This window comes from Anser cygnoides, chromosome Z, assembly GCF_040182565.1.
Source record: "Anser cygnoides isolate HZ-2024a breed goose chromosome Z, Taihu_goose_T2T_genome, whole genome shotgun sequence".
Taxonomy (NCBI): Eukaryota; Metazoa; Chordata; class Aves; order Anseriformes; family Anatidae; genus Anser; species Anser cygnoides.
Window position 1 is genome coordinate 82,894,940 of NC_089912.1, and position 20,079 is coordinate 82,915,018.

General features: G+C 37.3%; 1 protein-coding gene across 1 annotated transcript in view; it reads right to left on the reverse strand.

Annotated features, from left to right (window-relative positions):
- RFX3 (regulatory factor X3) overlaps positions 1-18,791 on the reverse strand; it is a 128,349-nt gene extending 109,558 nt beyond the window's left edge. The window contains exon 1 of the mRNA XM_066987641.1: positions 18,368-18,791. The gene's annotated coding sequence lies outside the window, so the exon portion shown is untranslated. The remainder of the gene's footprint in view (positions 1-18,367) is intronic.
- Positions 18,792-20,079: the final 1,288 nt, after the last annotated feature.

The window sequence follows — 20,079 nt, forward strand, 5'->3', positions numbered from 1 at the left end:
ATTATAATAATTAATAAATAATAATTAATAAATAATAAATAGTAATTAATAAATAAATAATAAATAAAAATAAATTATGCTGTAAAAGTACCTACTGGTTTGTAATTAAAATCTAAATATTGATTGTCTGAATTAAGTTATACAGTCATCATTTTGTTAGAGCTTGGTAAGTGTCTTTGTGTTGCAGAAGGATGTATTAGAGGCAGGAAGCACTTTGACAATTAGAACAGAGATCCAAAATTTCATCCATCTACCATCTTCTCCATAAATGACCCTTCATAAGTATCATATGATATTCCATTCAATGTCACTGAAAAAAATGAAACTTGCAGACACCACAGTTTGTTTACCTAGAACAGGACGTGTTAAAGTCAGTTTGTTAAAGTCAGTGAGACGCTGTTGTTGTCTTCATTAACAACCCAGTAAAAGAAATTCACCTAGAACCTGGCCTGAGTGAGCCTAATGCCTCAGCTTCCACCTCACTCTTAGGAAGATCTCTCACCTGTAGGACTGGCTATTCAAGGAAACTCTATGTTCCCTTGGCAAGTAGCAAATTAGCTCTAGGAGACAGTTCCACATTACTGAGCTGATTTAAGAAGTTAATGTTGTCTCCTGTAACTCTACAGCTCCTATTCTTAGGATATAATTCACTACCACAATTACACCAGAGAAAATGCACACAGAACTGCTCCAGTATGTATTTTGGTCAGAATTAAAATAAATAATAATAATAGTAATGAAAATAAATTGGTATTCTGTGGGTACCACTGCAAGTGGGGAAAGAAAAAATGAATCATATGAAGTGCTTAGAAGAGTTGTTTCAGCCTTCAGAAACAGCACATGGGGCTAGGAGTCCTGCAGAAGTATTTCCCACTAATTAATTCTCTCATACTTTCTAAATGTGAAATCATTTAGTGCTAGTGAAGTAGATTTGGTTCTGCATATGCTATAAACAAACACAAGATACATGCATACACACTGTCTCTCTGCATACACATTTACGGTATGTGAAAACACATATATAAAAACTTACACATGCCTATACTCACAGTGTATTCATCTGCTTCATGTGTATAATCTATCTGTACATCTATCCAAACTAAGTGGCATAGATATTGCCAGCCATACTTCATATTATTGAAGCTTTTCCATTGTAAGTGTTTTCATTTCATTGTATCTTTAATATACATGAATTTCTCTAACCCTTTCCCCCATAAGCAGTTTTAGAAGATTAAATTCTCATCAATTCTGAGAGTAAGGTACAGGGAAAAAAAAAAGTTTTTTGACTGTATTTAAATACATATATTTTATGATACTGAAAAACTGACCAATTCGATACTAAGTTTTTGTAAATGCACAAATTCCAAAAGTAACATAAATGTGGCATAGCCGTAAGACTTCATTACCAGAAACTGTTAATATCAAGCTTTTAACTGTGACTGCTAAATTTCCCTGGAGATGTTGGGTAGTAATGCATGAATTGCTCTCATCATCATCTTCTTCATACAGACTACTGACATCATAGCCTCAGATCAGTAAACACACAGCAAGCTGGAGATGACTAAGATTTTTTAAAAACTGCTTTCCTACAAATTTATTAAGGTGTTTAGCCCTAAGGTCAATGACTGAGAAATTGTTGTTCCTGTATCTCCAGCACATCCACAGCTAATACAGAAAAACCATGAAGGAGAAGTAGTAGACAAGGAAAGGAACAAAAGAAGAATGAGTAATTGGAGCACTTAAGAGAGTAATCAGGAAAAGAAGTGGAAAGGATATGTAAAGGACCAGCTATTAGCTGAGAAAGAGGCAATCAAAAGCTAGTAGAGGAAAGCAGGGAAGATAGATGGAAATAATACGTGTAAATTAATAGTTCCCCCGTTTCTGAAAATCTTACTTTTCCTGCATAACAGAAAGAAGCAAAAAAACTTTTAAAGGCTGTCCGTAAGTCCAGAGAATGACTGCAAAATCAGGGCACTGTATACAAGAAAAGAAAGCAGACAAACTGTGAGCACAAGTTTAATCAACCCTAATGTAGAGAATACAATGATCATAGAGATCAGAAGTATAAAACGTTTACAATAACAAAACTATATTTCACTTTAAAACAAGGTATGTTCCACTGAATTGTTTGTAATTCTTAATGAAATCATAATACATTCTTAGTATCTTCATTTATCAAAACCACATTATTGTGTTCAATCACATCACTTGCAAATTATGAAATTTTCAACATCACAAGAGCTAAAAATTTCATACTCTGAAATAACAGACCTAAGAGTATATATGACCAAGTGCTACAAGAACTATCTGCAGTGAAATAAAAAGTGTGTCCTTTCCTCTATATATGTATTTAGGTGAACATACAAAAGTATTATTTTTACAGTCCCTTGCATCTGTTTTTAAAAATTTTAGCATAATTTAAAATACAAAGTGTTTTTTGTTTTTTTTCAATAATACTATGAATTATATGAAAGGAGATGGTATCCTTCTCTCATCTCCAAACATAAATGGCTGGCCTGAAATAAGACTTGTATATTTTATAATGGATAGACACCGAAGAGAAATTTAGTATGTTATAATCCCACTGAAAACTTGAATTCATCATTACAGTAATGAAAGTTATCATCTAAATTATCAACATAACAATAATGTTACAAAAATAATACACTCATCAGGAAATAAATGAAAATTGTGATTGTAAATTTTCCCCAAAAAACTCTTTCTACACCTTCTGTGCATGGAAAATGCACACAAACATGAAAATATAGATTTGAATTTATCGCATATAAAGGATAATGGATATGTATATAAATACAAGGGGCTGAGAGAATCCAAAACAACCAGGTAGAAAAAAACCTGGATCTCTGAACAAACACAACTTCTCATATTATTACAAAAGAGTTCCAGGTTTAAACGGAACTACCCAATCTGAACATTTCAAACCTTAATGCTCAATTTTTCCTGAACCGAAACAGCCAGACAATACTTTGAGGTTGATCAATATGGTTGGACTTACTTAAATATTTAAAAATTACCATGAACGAACTGGTCTAAAGTTTGACCAAGAAACAACTAAGTGTGGAAATGAGTGAAGAAAATCGTGGTTGTAAACAGAATAATAACTGATGATATCTTGGGATGACCCGGACTTCCCCCCTCCTCACCTTCTTCCCCCCCCCCAAAGTTGGCCTCCTTTTTCCACGGAGGACTGTGTATATGTTTTCCAAGACACATTCTGACAATCTCACTGCTGCAAGTAGCAGCAGCTCCTCAGCCAGGTCCACCAGTCATGGAAGCTTAGCACTGTGATGCCACTAAAATAGCAAGTAAATATCAATGGGTTCTGCAGAAATCTTAGCAGATGTCAACTGATCACACTTTTAGAAGTTCAAAGTAATTAATAACAAAAACAACAATAAGAATTTTAAGATCTCTGGAGTCTCCCATTCCTCAATGCATTTTTTCCCCCAGGGTGGGAAAGATTTACCTATTCTCAGATTGCTAAACAGTACAATACATGCTTTTTGCAGTGATAGAAAATTGGCCAAATGAATCTTCCTCAGAATGTGTTTTCAAAATGTATTTTTTAACTGTTGAATTTGTAGACATTGACAAGAAGCAGGCAAAAGACCCTGGCACCTGAAACTAGTAAAGAAGGTGGCAAAGTGGCTGCTAGCAAAAGCAGCACTGTGCAGTCCCTGAAGGTGAAGATCAGTAGCTGCTGCAGGATAACCCACCACCCAGCTGGATGCATGTCAGCAATACCCCATGTGTGATGCTTAGCAGCTTTGTCACACCCCACTATCTCAGGTAAACTGTTAAATATTAAACCACATACAAGCCAGACATACAATCTGGAACAGGAAAAAGCAGTGGATACTGAACTGAGGAGCTTAATAACTGAAAACAAGTACCAAAAATATTACAAATAGAATTGCAGTGGCAATATATATATATATATAAACAAACATCACTACAAGCAATAATATATTAAGGCAGCAAAGACTAAGTCACAAATTGCAAAAGAAGTGAAAATGTTGACATGAAGGAAGATTTAAAGACTGGTATCTAATTTGCTGTCTAGGTTAAAAAAAAGGAGAAAATAAGAATGAACAATATTTAAGTATATGTATAAAGAAAATATCCCATTATTATTTTTTCCTGTGATTTTCAAACAAGTATTCACAAAGAAATGTCAAAATTTGGTACATGTTTTGGCTACCCTTATTTTTAAATGCTGCTTTATGTTCCAGATATCCTTTACCTTCTCCCATCATCTGAATTTTAAGTATTTCCTTAAAAATCGATTGCTTTGCAATATTGCGATATGTTGAAAGCACAGTAAATGTAAAATTGTATTACAATTGTATTGTATTACAAAATATTTTTTGTAATAAAGTTATCTCAAAAGGAAATCAAGCAGTATTATTCTGCATTGGTAAAAGATTATGAAAAAGAAAACGGAGATAGATGTTAACTGATGATAGAAGTATTCCCATCTTCTGCCATCCAACTATAGGTGTAAGAGGTGACTTAATATTATCACTATGTTAATCATGTTCTTTCTTTTTTGAAGATATATTCAAGTTAAGAGTAAATCCAGCAACAGAAATTCTATGTGAAAAGCATAAGAAATGTATTACGCTGTATGTGATGACAAAAAAATATCGTATTACCAAACATGTCTGACATTCAGTATCACACAGGACAACAACATTTAAGATACTTGTTTTAACCATGTTTGCTTTCTCATGTAACTTTTTCTTAATCTCCTATCTTTCATAACCATATATTTATTCACAAAGCTGTGTTATTACCATAAATGTTTCAAAAAATAAAAATAATTCTAGTGTCTCAGTACTTTATCAAATGAAGAACTTTTTGAATGTAAAAACATACACAAATTCATAAGCACAAAATAAACAAAGAAACTCCCTAACCCAAATAATCCAAACAGCACCACACAAAACCTAACAGCAACTCCCACATGGCTTTCTGTCCAGCTGTCACTAAAAGATGTTCCCAAACAATGCATCCCACTCTGCTTGTATAACCTGACAGTAGTAAGCACCTTAGAAGACAGTGATTTGAAGAAGTTTCAGCTTGCGTTTCTTGGGCAGACACCAATATTTTTTATTTTTGTTCCATGTGTGACTTTAAAACAAACACTTCAACGTGTTTGTTTTTAGTTTGTAGGTGTGTATGTGTAAACAATATTCTAAAATTATTAAATCCTTACTTAACACTGCACTTCTTGGAGAAACAGTTCTCTAGGCTCCCATTTAAGATTGATTCAATAAAGCATGTGGAAATAAAACATTGTGAAAAAACACAATGGTTCTTGTAACAGAAATGCTGAAACTAAAAAAGTATTGAAAAACAAATACATGACTTGCTTCAAATAGGCATATCTAGTTGAGGTATTTTATACTGGAAATTATCTTGCATGGCTTTTCATCTCCAAAAACAAAACCACTGAGATAGAACAAGAAGAAAGGACAGCCTAAAGGCCAAATAAAGTGATGAATACTGAACAACATACCAGGAGACAGAATTGAAAAAAATAAAAAATAAAAGAGAAATCCATTAATTACAAAAAATAATAATAACAAAAAGGACATGAACTGAGATAGCACCATATGATTGTGATTGTGAGTAGTTAGCAAATCCCTACATTTACGAGAGTTCTATACATACACAGTACAAATGGAATATACAGGATCTCAGAACAGCTAGATCCAAAGCATAGTTTGTTTGTTTTTCTGTCTTATAAAATCAGAGAAACACTCCTAACAAAAATTTTCAATTAATCTGACAAAAAGCTTGAGCCTACTGTTTAGGTAATGTAAGTGCCATTACTTTCAAAAGAGGGTTTAATTAAAGGTAATGTTGATAGACTTTTAGAATTGTTTAATAAAATTTCTGCTCCATACTTGTGCCCACATAGGATATATACCAGAAAACAACTGATATATAAAGAATATTCAATGACATACGCATTGAAAGTGTACGTGATGAAGATTAGAGAGTATGATTTGTAAATCTTAAAAGGATATAAGGCTATGCAATACATATATACACATATGCACACGTATATACTGTGTATGTATTTGTCTCTCTGGGTTTTCAGAATTGCCAAATAACAGTAAAATAACACTATTATATAGGTACCCTTACCTACCCTGTTTGTAATATGGCAACATCAAAATCTAAAATACATACAGCAACAACACTGAATACAATGAATATACGGTGTTAGATCCTTTAAGTCATTTCAAGTTTCATAGTGCATTCAGTTACTTAGTTCACATTGAAAAAAAAAGGTATTTTCCAAGAAAAAAATGCACTGCAAACACCTCACAGAAATCTTACAACCCTTTCAAGTGAAATTCTCAAATTTGAGAGAAGTAAATTTAACAACTTATGAACACAATCAAAATGCAGGTTCTGAATCATGTATTTGCTTGTTTATGCCTTAATCATTCAATTTTATTCAAAAATGAAACATCAGCACTTAAGTAATGGAATCAGTTTCTAATACTGTCTTGACTATTGCAGCTGTATTTATCACAGTTAGCAATATGTACAGTATTTCTTTGCGTACCCCTCAAGCAGTCCTGCATACGAGTGAGAGATACATTAATATTCCTATGGACTTTGGCATCTGAATGTCCCACAGTGATCAAACCCCAGCCAAAACAATATAGTCAGAACTACTTCAATCAATAGGACTGTTGACTCAGAAAATATTTTTCTGAGTTCACAAATAGTAGATACTGTCACACACTTCCTCAGATCACTGCTCTTCACCTCCATCATCACTATTTATATTTGCAGCTATATGATAAAGCTAACATTTTTTTTCTAAACAGACATCTCTTTTCAGACACTCAGAAATTGTCATCTTCACTTCCCACATCCTTTATCGAAACAGACCAGCTCTTACCAAATTAACATGAACAGAGGCAAGTTGTAGCCAAATATTTTAGATATCCTCATCACGAAGAAGATACTCTTTAGATTTCAGGCCTTTATACTTTTTATATATCATTTACAGATCACCCAGCAGCTAGTCAAATACAGATTGCTTCATCAATAACCTTTGAACTGGAGCTGAAGTATCATCCAAAACTATTAAAATTACTAATGTTAAATACTTTCAAATAAGATTTTTAAATTTCAATTTAATACTTTCAATTAAGAATTAAATTTTAACCTTTTTTTTTTGAACGAGAAAACTTGATTTTCTCTTTTTCTTTATTTTTGTCTTTTACCACAACAAAAGAGTTAAGAACAGCAAATTAAGACCTTAAATACAAATAAAAGCAAACACAAATCAATAATTGGGATTTGGCTTTGCCAGGTGTTTAGTCCAGGTCTTTCCTTTTCTTGCTTTTTAAATCCCTTTGTTTATAGTCATCTTGTCTTGAAGAATCCTAATAAATTTATTTCCCTCTTACTGCATGGTTTTTTCTCCTGCTATTATTTTTGCCTCTACAAGATTCCAACAAAAATCCTCAAGGCTTTATTGTAAAGCATTTTATAAATAAATGCACAGAATCCAATCTATGTCTAGTCCTAAGTCTGTAAAGCCCAGAGAATAAACTGTCACAGCCAAAGTAACATAACCATAATAACACACTGAAGGAAAAAGGAACACAATAGTTCTGAGCTGTTGGGAGATACTCTCTTGTGCATCCAATCTATGTCTTTGTGATACATCTCAAAACTACTGTTTTGTGCTTTTAACCCTACGACGCCATCCCTCCTCTTTTCCCTCCAGAGGTGACAATTCAACTGAAGTCCTACAAAACTGAACTGTCCAACAAGAAAAAGAAGACAATCTAGATTACAGGCTAGGAATTCCTGCTTTATAAGAGGAATCACAAGCAAAAACACAGTGTAGTTCAAGCCACCAGGGACCTCAGGTCCTCAATCCAACCTCCTTCCCGAAACAGGTGTGGAGTCAGAGACCAGTTCCTCAAGGCTTTATCCAGTCAGAGCTTGAAAATCTCCAAGGACGGAGAAGGTAAAACCTCTCTTGGTCCCAGCTGCATTGCTGGACTGTCCTCACAGGGAGAAAGATTTTTCCTCCAGAGTAAACTGCTTGATTGAACTTACGAACATTGGCTGTCATCCTCCCACTATGCACTGTTATGAAAAGCCTGGCTACATCTTGAAGACCTCCTTGCAGGTATTAGGTAAGGCTGCTGTTAGGACCACTGAAACTTTTTCTTCTCCGAACTGAACAAACCCAAGTCCGTCAGTGTCCCTCATAGGTATGTGTGCATTCCTGTCTCCGCAGCCCTCCTCTGAACTTACTCCAGTTTACTACCGTATTTCCTGTATTACTGGAAAGGTGAGGGCGAAACTGCTCATGGATGTAGATGTTCCCTAATAATTGCTGAATGGGGCAGGATAATCACTCCCCTCAGTTTCCCCACTGTAGCCCTGTTCCTACAGCCCAAGAGATACTGTCAGTCTTCTCTACTGCCAGGCACACTGCTGCTTTCTGTTCAGCTTATTGCCCACGAGGGCCTTCTCCACAAAGCTGCTCCCCAATCTGTATCCATCCCAGAATCAGAATGGCTGAGGTTGGAAGTGACCTCTGGAGGCCATCTGGTCCAATCCACAGCTCAAGCAGGGACAGCTAGAACTGCTTGCCCAGGACCATGCCTAGATAGCAACCTCTTTGGGCAACCTGTGCTCAGTGCCTTGTGCTCAAACTGTGCCATTGCTCAGTTACCCACACAGTGAAGTGTTACCTGATGCTCAGATAGAACCTCCAGTTTGTGCCCACTGTCTCCTGTTCTGTCTTCTGAGAAGAGCCTATCTTTGTCCTCATTGTACCCTCCCTTCCGGTATTTATATAAATTGAGAAGATCCTCCCTTAGCCTTCTGCAAGTTGAAGAGTCTCCCATCTCTCTCACAGGAGAAATGCTCAAGTCCCTTCATCATCTTTGTGGATCCTTTGGTCATACCATGTAACCAGCAACACAAACATACTGACACAAGAACTTTTACCGTGTGTTTTTGACAATACTGAGGACATAAGCCAGTAAGAGATGCCAAGATTTACAACACTGTGTTGTTCTGGGTCCCAGCCATATAACCTAAAAGGCCATCTTGAAATTAAGCAGTGGAAACCCTCGAAAGGCAGTCTTTCACAGGCAAACAAATACTAAAGCTCCCCTTCATCTCAGTTACCTGAAATATGTTTGTGATACACACCTTGTGACTCATGGCCATATGAACAGCAACCTTCGTAAGGTCGTGAAAGTTGGTTGCTGCACTGAAGTCATGATTCTGTGGATAGCGGTTCCCATAAGACAAGAAATGTCAGTTCCTTTGGAAATCAATCAGTACACCACAGAGATATATACCAAAATGAAGGCAAGTGGTGAAGATACTGAGTACTTTCATGCCCTCTTGGAAGAAGGAAACTAGACACAGTGGTTCTTATCAGTATTATGAAATGTAATTTGAGTATCTGAAATTTAAATCCTAATAATATCCATTTCCCCAAACAACTATTGATGTGATGTGGCAACTGGATTCTGAGTATCCCAGACTACGCAAACTCAAGCTTGTAAATTCATACTGTTTGGCTACTGACCATCTGGATTATTTGAGACAGTAATTTTAAAAAACACACCAAACAGTTGCAACTGAACCAGCAATAATAATAATAATAAATCCCACAATGTTTAAAATACTGGAAGCCCCCAACGTTTAAAATAATGGAAGCCCCACTCCATAAATAAGAATCACTACTTGTATGATAAATTATACTATTGCTTTGTAGGACTAACTGATTCTAAACCTTAACAAATCTTTCCTTGTTTTGACTTAATTTTGTATCATGAAGCATACTTCAGTCACAAAAACTTCTGAATTCTTTCTGCAAACCAGCCTGAGGTGATACACCTCTCTCATCTCATATAACAATAGATGCAGTGCACCAAAATCTCTACAAATCTACCTGCCCATTATTCTTCCTGGACATACTCTGTTAGGACTACTGTTCTCACTGTCAAAAGGAGTTTCAGAGCAGCTGGGAGAAAAACGGTGTAACTCAGGACAACCTTCAATCAGAAGGTACCTGGTAAGCTGAAAAGAAACAATGCCACAAAGAGCTGTGCCTTCATCCTAGCATATTCTCACTGGCCTCACCTCAAGATACAAATCTGACCATAAAAGGATTTCCAGAAAATAACAGAACAGAGCCACGTTTTTGTGCTGCATACCTCCATTCTAAAGCTGAGCATGTTTTACTCCCTAAAACAAGAGAATCAATGGTACAGCCCATGGAAAAAGTTTTCAAAGCCTTTCAGAAAGTCCAAAGAACAATCCTTTAAGAAGTTAGGGTAATTGCTATTTCTGTTAAACAGAAGGAACTCCGAGGAGCTGAAAACATATACTGTATTTCACACTTTCCCATTTACTAAATCCCATGTAAAATAATAAAATAAATATGGAAGAATTATTTCTCAATTCTTTTGCAACTTGCCACTCAGATGAAGTGGTTTAACAGAACGGACCACATAAAATAGTGCACTAAATGCTAAACAGAAATCTGCATGTTGGCATGGCCTTAGCTACCACTTGCTCCATAAACAAACATGTTAATTTCATCTTATGGCTAACAGTTAATTTGAGAAAACAGCTACTATGCAGGTAGTTCAACTGTTCCTCACTAGCCAAGGCTAATGTAACTTTAAATACAGTCAGACCTTCCTGCAGGTGTAATTTAAATATATTTCATAAAACATTTATTCATTTTATAAATAGGTGCAATAGACTATGTAGATATAATATATATTTAGTTAAACACTGATTAATTGTCTACAACTTGACACAAAAACATGTATGATCCAACCATTAAATTATTTCCAATTTTTAGTCAGGAATTTTGAGTAAATTTAGTTTAAATGTGATTATAGAACAACTGTTTTCCTAAGAAAACTGCCTGAAAAACAAATACTGGTTTTTAATTTAAGCAAGTATATTCCTTTTTTCTTTACATCTTTACCCACTGCAAATAATGCTGAATAGCAATAATAAATACAGTGTATAAAAACTTAACTAAAAATACGATTTGGCAATCCTTAGTGTACAGCCACACACACTTCTTGTTTCTTCCACATTTTACATTTAATCAACAAGAATGTAGAGGAGGAAACATTCTTCCTTCAGTAGGTTTGTAAAGCAACTGTCTCCCCTGCTTATGTCAAGCTACAGAACTACAAAGAGATAAGAATACAGCACAGATGTTATTAAAGAGGGAAAAGAGGAGGGAAAGAGGAGGGCATTAAAAAAAAAAAAAAAGCCAGGGCTCTAAGAACACAGAAAACCTTTTTTTTTTTTTTTTTCCTTCCAGCAGTTAAATAGAATCTTCAGATTTGAGACATTTTGACATAAAACAGAAATCCTGACGTTCCGAACTCTTTCCACAGTTACGGCAATTGTATTGTTATTTTTGCTTTCACCTACCTATAGACTTATCCCTCCCTAGTAGATAGCTACTTTTTGTACTTCAACTCATCTAACACTTGCACTTTCAGTCTGCACTCTCAGCTGTTAGCACCTGGAGATGAGGAAGATAAAGCTCAGCCAATAGTGTATCATTTTGTTTAGATAGTCTACGAAGACAAATACTAACTCTTCTAGATGCTTTACAGATAATGTTCAGCAGGCTACACCAAGGAGCATTAGCTTAAATTCGCAATCCTGATCATCTAACCACTAGCAAGAAAAACTTTTGAATGGCCTATAAACATCCAATGCCATTGTCAAAGTAACGGATTTTGTGACTTAAAAATGTGACTCTGTGACTTAAAATTGTGACTGAAGATCAACTCCCCTGCCTTCTCCCCCAAAATACAGGCACGTTAGCGAAAAGAGACCAAACGTACCTCAGACACTATATACAATTCAACACCTGAAAATTCAGCAGATATGAACTAGCTCATATGAGATAAAAATGTATTTTTAAATTTTAGCTCCACAAAATCATAAAAAAACAGCTATCTGTAACCTTAATAGCTATAGCGTAAATTGTTCTGGCTCAGAATTCTATTTCATTTTTTCATCCTTTGTAAGGAAAGTATAGTTAGTGTACAAAAAGAGGTAATCAAAAAAGAAAATAGTAGACCTTAACCGAAGTAGAACAAACTGACTCAACAGCATCTGCACAGGGACATCCTGTGCTTTTTTAGGGATTTGCTCATTTTTATTTCTTCTCTGCTATGTTGCATCAGGGACTTAAGTATCCTAAGTTCAAGTGTTTACAAAACGTACTCGAGGTGGTATATAAGAGAAAACACAGCTACAGTAATTATTATGAAGTAATAAAACAGAAGATAGAAACCATTTATTTAGCAGATGAACAATAAATGTGGCTCCCAGTTATTTATTATTTGTAGTGGCAGTATCCAAAGCCTGAAAAAAAAATTGAAATCTAAACACATTGTTCTTGCCTTAAAGAGATTACAAACTTATTTAAAATAAGACTTCACTAAGAAGAACACGAAAGAACTAAAGAAATAGTGCTACATCATTATATAGTCTACATACATTACACAATGGTTGCCTTACATGTTTACCCAAAGATCAAAAAAGATGAGCTATTCTCAATGTACTGGGTTCATGGGGAGATGAAATTACCTTTCGAAATAGTGCCAGATACTTCCTTCCGCTAGCTAATCAATCAAGTCATAAGTCACAAAATACTACAAGTACACTAGATCAAACTTGTGATTAATATAGAATCTTTGATATTCACATAGCATTGTTATGAATGCCATGTAAGAATTGCAACAGGAAAGTAATGTTAGGAATATGTTGGGAATTACAGAGCAACTTTGAATTGCTAGAATTTAAACATTCAATCCTTATTAAAATTTATACTATAAATCATAAACCCTTTGTTAAATTCAACTTGCAATATATTCCACCCACCATCTCTCAGTTTTGGGGCACTAAATCTGAAGGTAGGGGACTAAAACTAAACAACTTACCATGGTATGACAGAAGAAAAAGCAACTAAAAGTAGTGTGCAAAGCCAAGCAATTTAAGGTATATTATCCCAACTTCCAGACTGCAGATTTTCACTTTTCCAAAGGCAAATTACACTGAACTGGACACCATTATCCATCCACGTACATAAAAAAAATAACAATAGTAAAATAAATAAATAACAATAGTAAATAAATAAATAAATAAAATGCCTTATTAGTCTAGCAGTGTACAGAACAACAATGGATATTACTAAACTTCAGAAGGTACAAAAATGAAATTCTAATCTGTCAGTCTCATATATTCATAGAGGCACTTTTGAAATGGAACCGAGTTGTCATCATAAATATGTAGAAGACATTTCTTTTTTTTTTTTTTACTGTTTTTTTATTATTATTTGTTTTGCTTTTCCCAGAATTAACTATCAGCAGAGAAAACTGTCTATCCTGATCAACTAACTTTTCTGTTTACTTTTTCAGAAGTAAACAGGTAAGCTTTAACCTCAATGTTATCCAGGAAGAGTTTCAGTCAGAAAGCAAAAAAAAAAAACACATGCAGAAACACATTTGTTATAAAAGAATTCAGCCATAAATAAATAAATTACATAGAATATGAATATACATATATTTATAAATGAAAAATATAACATACAATAAACCTCACTACAAAATGCTTGTCTCAAGCAAGTTCACCTTGCTTTTCAGATGAGCAATAATCTACCTCAATAATTACTGTTTCAGTTGTATGCTATACAGACATAATTTAGATATAACTATTTGTTAAGTTTCAGGGAACACAGATTGTATTTTGAGTGTACATACATATATTTACACACACAGTCGAATACGAAAATCAATTTTTTCCGTAAGTTTTCACAAAGTATTACCAAAATAAGTTTGATATGTCACCATGCATAGAAAAAAGTAGAAAAAAACAGTAAGACTTATTTAAACCCCATATACATTATCACTGTATTTCATTGAAAGATTTGTTGGGGTTTCTTTTTTTGTATGTCAAATAGCATAGCACCCTCTGGTGCATCTACTAGAAGGAAAATAATTGAATAAACACCAGCCATTGTTATACAAAAAGCACTGTTCAAAAAATAAAAAAGAGCCCCAGTAACAGAAAATCACATGCCTAAGAAGTGTTAGAAAAAAAAAGTCAAATTTCAGAATCATTCTTTCTTGTGGCAGTCTTTTATAACAGGGATATTATAAATGTTAAAAAATAAAAGAAAAAAAAAAAGAAAGAAAAACACAGCTGTGCTAGAAGTACCAAGAAAAAAAAAGTTTGAAACTAATTCTATGTTCTTAATAGTAGGTCATTTTTATTTTAAAAAATCCTTAGTGATATTTAACAAATTCAAAAATCAGTAATTTAGTGAAACAAATGCTACAACAAGCTGTTTTTCTGCTCTTGGTCTTGCAAGCAGGACAATTATTAGGACTACAGCTGTCCACATAGTCATAAAACATGAAATTTCACACCCAAATAGTTGCATCTCCTCTAAAAGTTTGATAATAAAGTAAGTTTAAAATATTATATGATTGTGCTATATGGAATGCTTCAAACTGTGATATGTTATCTATTAAAACACATTTAGTTTTTCTACAAAAGTAAATTTTGCTAATCACAAAAGCAGAGAACACCACCTGCTTTAGACAGCTCTTTTGTGAACCTCTGGAAGTCTCAACACAATACACAAGAAATGAAAGTGACACCTGTTTAAACCAGCCATCTGTCCCTAGCAAACTAGATTTAGCTAAATCAGTACATGTGCTGCTCCTTAAATTTCCAAAATACGAGTATACATCGTACCTGCGATCACAGAGAGATAAAAGCACCTTTATCTGAACTATAAAAATAACGCTCAACTTGTGGACAAAAGTAAAACATCATTTTAATAATTATCTTATATGGTTCAAAAGACTCATTAATTTTTCATTCCTCTTTCGGAGTAAAAAATAAGTAGTTTCATTCATAATTTAAAAAGATACTTCTTTTGGTATTCTAATACGTCCATTTAACAAAAAGCTTGATTTAAGAACTGAACTCCACCTACAAGAATGCTACAGTATCATCGAAAGTTTATTTTTCATTCTGTCTGTATTTGTGATGGATTCACAAGATGTCATTTCAACTGAAAACAATTTATAAAAGAATTTTCTGAGTCATATGTCTTAAAAAATAACCTTTAAAAAATGTACGTATTCCACGTGACACTATCTGAAGCTGGTAAGCTTTTGGAGACTACACGTAAAAATGCAACTAATATGGAATATTAAAAGAAAGTCTTTTTTAAGAGGAAAAAGTAAAGCACGAAGACCACACCACTAGGTAGAACACCAAAATGAGCTGCAATGATAAAAGATTATTTCATTTCATATACTTGGTTAAGTTTCAAGTAAGAAGAGAGGAAAAAAATCAACAGCCTTTCTTCTCAATGCGAAGTTTAATAAGTGAAAAGAAATAGTAACATTTATATCTGTAGACAGTTTTGTGATTAACAAACTCCTGTACCAGGCAGAAACAAGAAATTGGATACTGCTAACAAAGCCAAACCTAATTATCAAATAAAGCACCCTGACTTTAAACTAACAGCACTGTACCTTTAATTCCCATTTCATTTATTTTCACTAGATCATGAAAACGTTCCTCCACAGTAGCACAGTCTAAGTTTGCTAAAAACACAACAGAGCATATGATCCAGAAAGACTCATTAGGATGTACTGAAACAACTGAAACAACGATGTAGTTACAAAATCTAAGTCATGAAAATGGAGGAATAAAAAAAAAAAAAAATCACAGGTCACTTCATTTTCAAACACTGGTTAGCATCACAAAAACCAACTATTTTGATAGCTGAGGGCATTAGGGAATCCGAGTGCATAATGCAGATCTCATCTATGACTGTTAAAGCATTCCAAAATGAATAGAGTCAATAATTTTCCCAGTAAAGTCCACAGTATTAAATGAGGTGATGATGGCTGCATTACTACTTTTCAAACTGCAGCCTTAAACAAATGCAGCTAAATAATACTAAAAAAGTCTTTGGTTTAGAAAAAAATTATGTACTTTTAATCTGACTTAAAAACTTCCTTACGTGTCTTCTGAGAGGAAAAACAAAATTTGTCTCATAGCCTGTACACTTCCATTGCTACCAGGGATCTGGATGCATGTTCTGCAAGGACCGACCTCAACACCCAGGAAAGGAGTCCATCCTGAACAGGGCTCTGTCCCGTTGTAAGAGGGCTTCTCAACAAAGGCATGGTGCAGAATTGACCTCTTAACTTCTCCACAACAGTAGATGCAAGGAATCATTTCACAACTGATGAATCGCATATACTACCTGATAAAACTAATAACAACTACATTAAGATTTAAATGTGCCATATAACTGATACAGTCCTACGACCTACTGAGTGCATACAGACATTATCTGACTTGATACTCATTCTGTATATTCTTAATATCTTTCAAACTTATTTCACAGCACTATCTAGAAAATTACCATTCAACAATTTCCTCATGAATAACATAAAAAGATGACAATGTAGATGCCTTTGGTAAGCACCCAAAACAATTCATTTTCTACTTTACATATTTGGCCCCTGAAACATTCAAAAGAAAAAAAAAAAACAAAGAGCCAGTATGCCTTACCTCAAGATATATTAATATCAACACAGAACGTCTTGCAGTTGATAGCAACTTGGAAGAATTGACCCTGTCACATTCACTGGCAGTCCCAATGCCAGATAAACCAATATATTCTTGTTAAATTTTGACAAAAACCCTTGGATTTTACAAATGGCTCCTCTAGAGATATACAAAAAGTATATACACAATTAAATTGTGGGTTTTTGATTAAAAACAAGAACATCATTTTGATTAAGCTTTTTCTTAGTGGTTTAACTAAATAGAGCAATGAGGAAATAAGTAAGTCATCACTTCAAAAAAGAAAAAAGCCTGCCACACCGACAGGTGATTTAACATGTCAAGGAAGAGAGTGCAATTGGCTATGGAGATGCTAAAACAGAATTTCATTGCAATAATAGATACCAAAAATAGATTTTATCCTAAATATTTTTTTGAAGTGTATAAAGTTATGATTTTCTGACAATGGCAAAACAAATCTTTTTATGTTGATAAGCAACCACAAAAACAGATTAAGAGAACAAGCATTTTGCATTCAAAAAAAATGAAAAGTATCTTCATTTATAACAAAATTTCTACTTCAACCCCTTGAGAGGTTAAAAGGTGCCTCTTTCCTCCTTTCCCAAGGATCCTCCTGAAATACAGTTGCTATAAGAGAAATCACAAAGACTTTTTAATTTTTTTATCCCCCAGCTGCTTCGCACATAAACTTGAAGTGGCAGTGAAATATCTTGGATTTCCTTCATTGTGGAGAGTTTAAGGAAGATCAAATAGATCCTCACCACATGAACCTAACTTACTATGAATGAACTAGATCTACAAAGGCACTGTTCCATACTACACGAGCAGTATAAAAGCATTATCATCGTAATAATAATAATGACTAACGGAAGGACTGCCAGAAGAAAAAAACTGTGACTGTATGTTTGTATGGGTGGGGGTATTGGATAAACGGGAAAACACCTCACAAAACAAAGAAAATACAGCTTACCCTAAAACAATAAGTAACATTATGAATAAAAGAAAAAGAAAAAAAGATGGGCTACAGAAATCACAGAAAGCGATCGGTAACACAGGAGTATCGTTAAAAGACATCGGAAGTTCACAAACATCTGCATCTCCAGCAGTCACACGAACCAGAACAAGGCCCCTACAAGTGAGAGGAGAAACACCCCCTGCTTCTCGGCGTGCTTCTGGCCGCTTCTCCCACCCCCACCCCCCCGATTTTGCAGATTTTTTTTTTTTCTTTGCGTACTTTAAACTATACGATCTCGATTGTACCCGAAGCCTCGCTGCCCCCAGATTCCACATCCCCCATCCGCGCAGACAGGAGATGCATACCCACCGCATCCCAGCGATTGTCCGGGCGGTCCCAGCAGCGTGCCGCCGACCTAAGTAAGCCTCGCTCCCTCCTCTCCCGACCCACGGGCACCCCATCCCCGCCGACCCCCCCTCCTTCCTTCCTTCCCTCCCTCCCTCCCTCCTTCCCCGCAGCGCGCTCCCCGCCGGCCGCTTCGCGCAGCCGGGGGCGGCGGGGCCGTGCCGGGCCGTGCCGGGAGAGGCGGCGAGGGGCCGCGGAGGTCCCGGCGGAGCGTCCCCGGCCCGGATGCTGCGAGGCCGGGGGGGAGGCAGCGGCTGTGGGAGGGAGGGAGCGCGGAGGGGGGGCCGGCGTGCGGCCGCCGGGCATATTCACCTGGGCTGAGGCGGGCTGCGGCGTCCCCGCTGTCGTCGGTGCCGGAGGTGGCGGCTGCTGCCGCTGTTGTTGTGGTTGTTGTTGTTGTTGCGGGTGACGGCGAGGAAGGGGGTGAGGATGGGGGTGAGGAGCGGCAGGAGGTGGAGGAGGAGCAGGAGAGGAGCGGTTGTTGTTGATGGGTAACAGTCGCCAGGACTACGGTGACTATGGCGCTTGATTCACAAGGCAACGGTTGCTATAACTCACAAAAGGCAGAGCGAGCGAGGGAGGAGGAGGCGGCAGCCCAGGCGGAGAGGCCCGGAAGAGGCGGGGCCGGCCCTGACTGACGGCGCCGGTACGGGCGGGGGCGGCTCCCCCCCGGGGCGGGACGCGGGCACGCGCCTCCCGCCGCCGCGCGGGCACGCGCAGGGCCGGCGGGCGGGCGGGAGGGCGAGTAACGGCGGCGTGCCCGTGGCCCGGGGCGTGTCCGCGCGGGGGCCGCCCGGTGCCGCTCCACGCCACATCCGGCGGGCGGGGAGGAGGAGCCGGGCCCCAGAGCGCTGCCCCCCGCGGGGGTCGCACCGCGCCCGCTGCCGGCTGAGGGGGCTGCCGCCGGCGGGCCGGGCAGGAAGTTAACGCCCGGCGGCGGCTGCTCTCCACGCCCCCCTCCCCTCCTCACCCCCCGAAAAATGGCAGCGACGAGCCGGCGGCGGTGGGGGAGCTGTCCCGCTGCCGCCATCTTAAGGCGGAAGGGACGGCGGCGGCCCGAGCCCGCCGGGCTGCGGTCGGCGCGGCCGCGGTCGCGGCAGCGCCTCCGGTGGGGCTGGGGTGGCCGCGGGTGCGCTGCTGTGCGGCCTCTTGGTGCCTTGTGTCCCCGCTGCTGCGGGGTGTGTGTATTTGGGGGACGGCGACACGGAGATTTGGGTGGTTTTTCGGCTAGGTACGGTGCCCACACAGCTAACGGCCACTGCCGCGTGGGTCTGTAGCCCCGACACATCCCCGCCGGCAGCTCTACTAGCCTGTGAAGCGTCTGTACAGCTCTTCATAGCTCCTGCTATCTGTGTAGCCAGGAGCGCTTGCCTGTAATCTACCGAAAACCAGTGATGCACTGCTTACAAGCTCCTACTCACTGTGCAATGTCCCCACATCTTTCTATTACTTGTATACATCCTTTGACAGTCTTTTTGACACCTTTTTATCATACCAGTTGCTGTAAGCACCTCATATTTGTCTCAAACTCTACAATTACTCAATTACACAACTCCCTACAAATTGCCCTTGCGTACCAAGCATTTTCAAGCCATGAATAGATTTACTGTGATTTTCAAGGCTCCATGTAACCATCATTATAGCTCCCTGTTACCATTTTTAACAACTACTTACAAAAAATTACTAGAAAAACTGTAAATATGTAAAAACAAACTTGAATTGACAGCTTTAAGTGTAACAGAACAAGCTTGAATCGTAAAATGCATTTTTACAAGTGAAACTAGATCTTACTACTTCCTGCTGGGGAACCTAATCTTTCTGAGCTACCAAACTCGTAACTGCTTGCTAAGATCTTTATTTAGCCCTTGTGAAACTGGGTGATTATAGAGCTCACATTCATTCACCTGCAATAGTAGCTTTGAGATAGTAAAGAGTTAATAAAAATGGCATTGCTTTTAAAGTACAGTGTGTACCACAAAATAATTTTGTCTTCTCTTGTGGGCAAGTAATAATCAAAATAATCC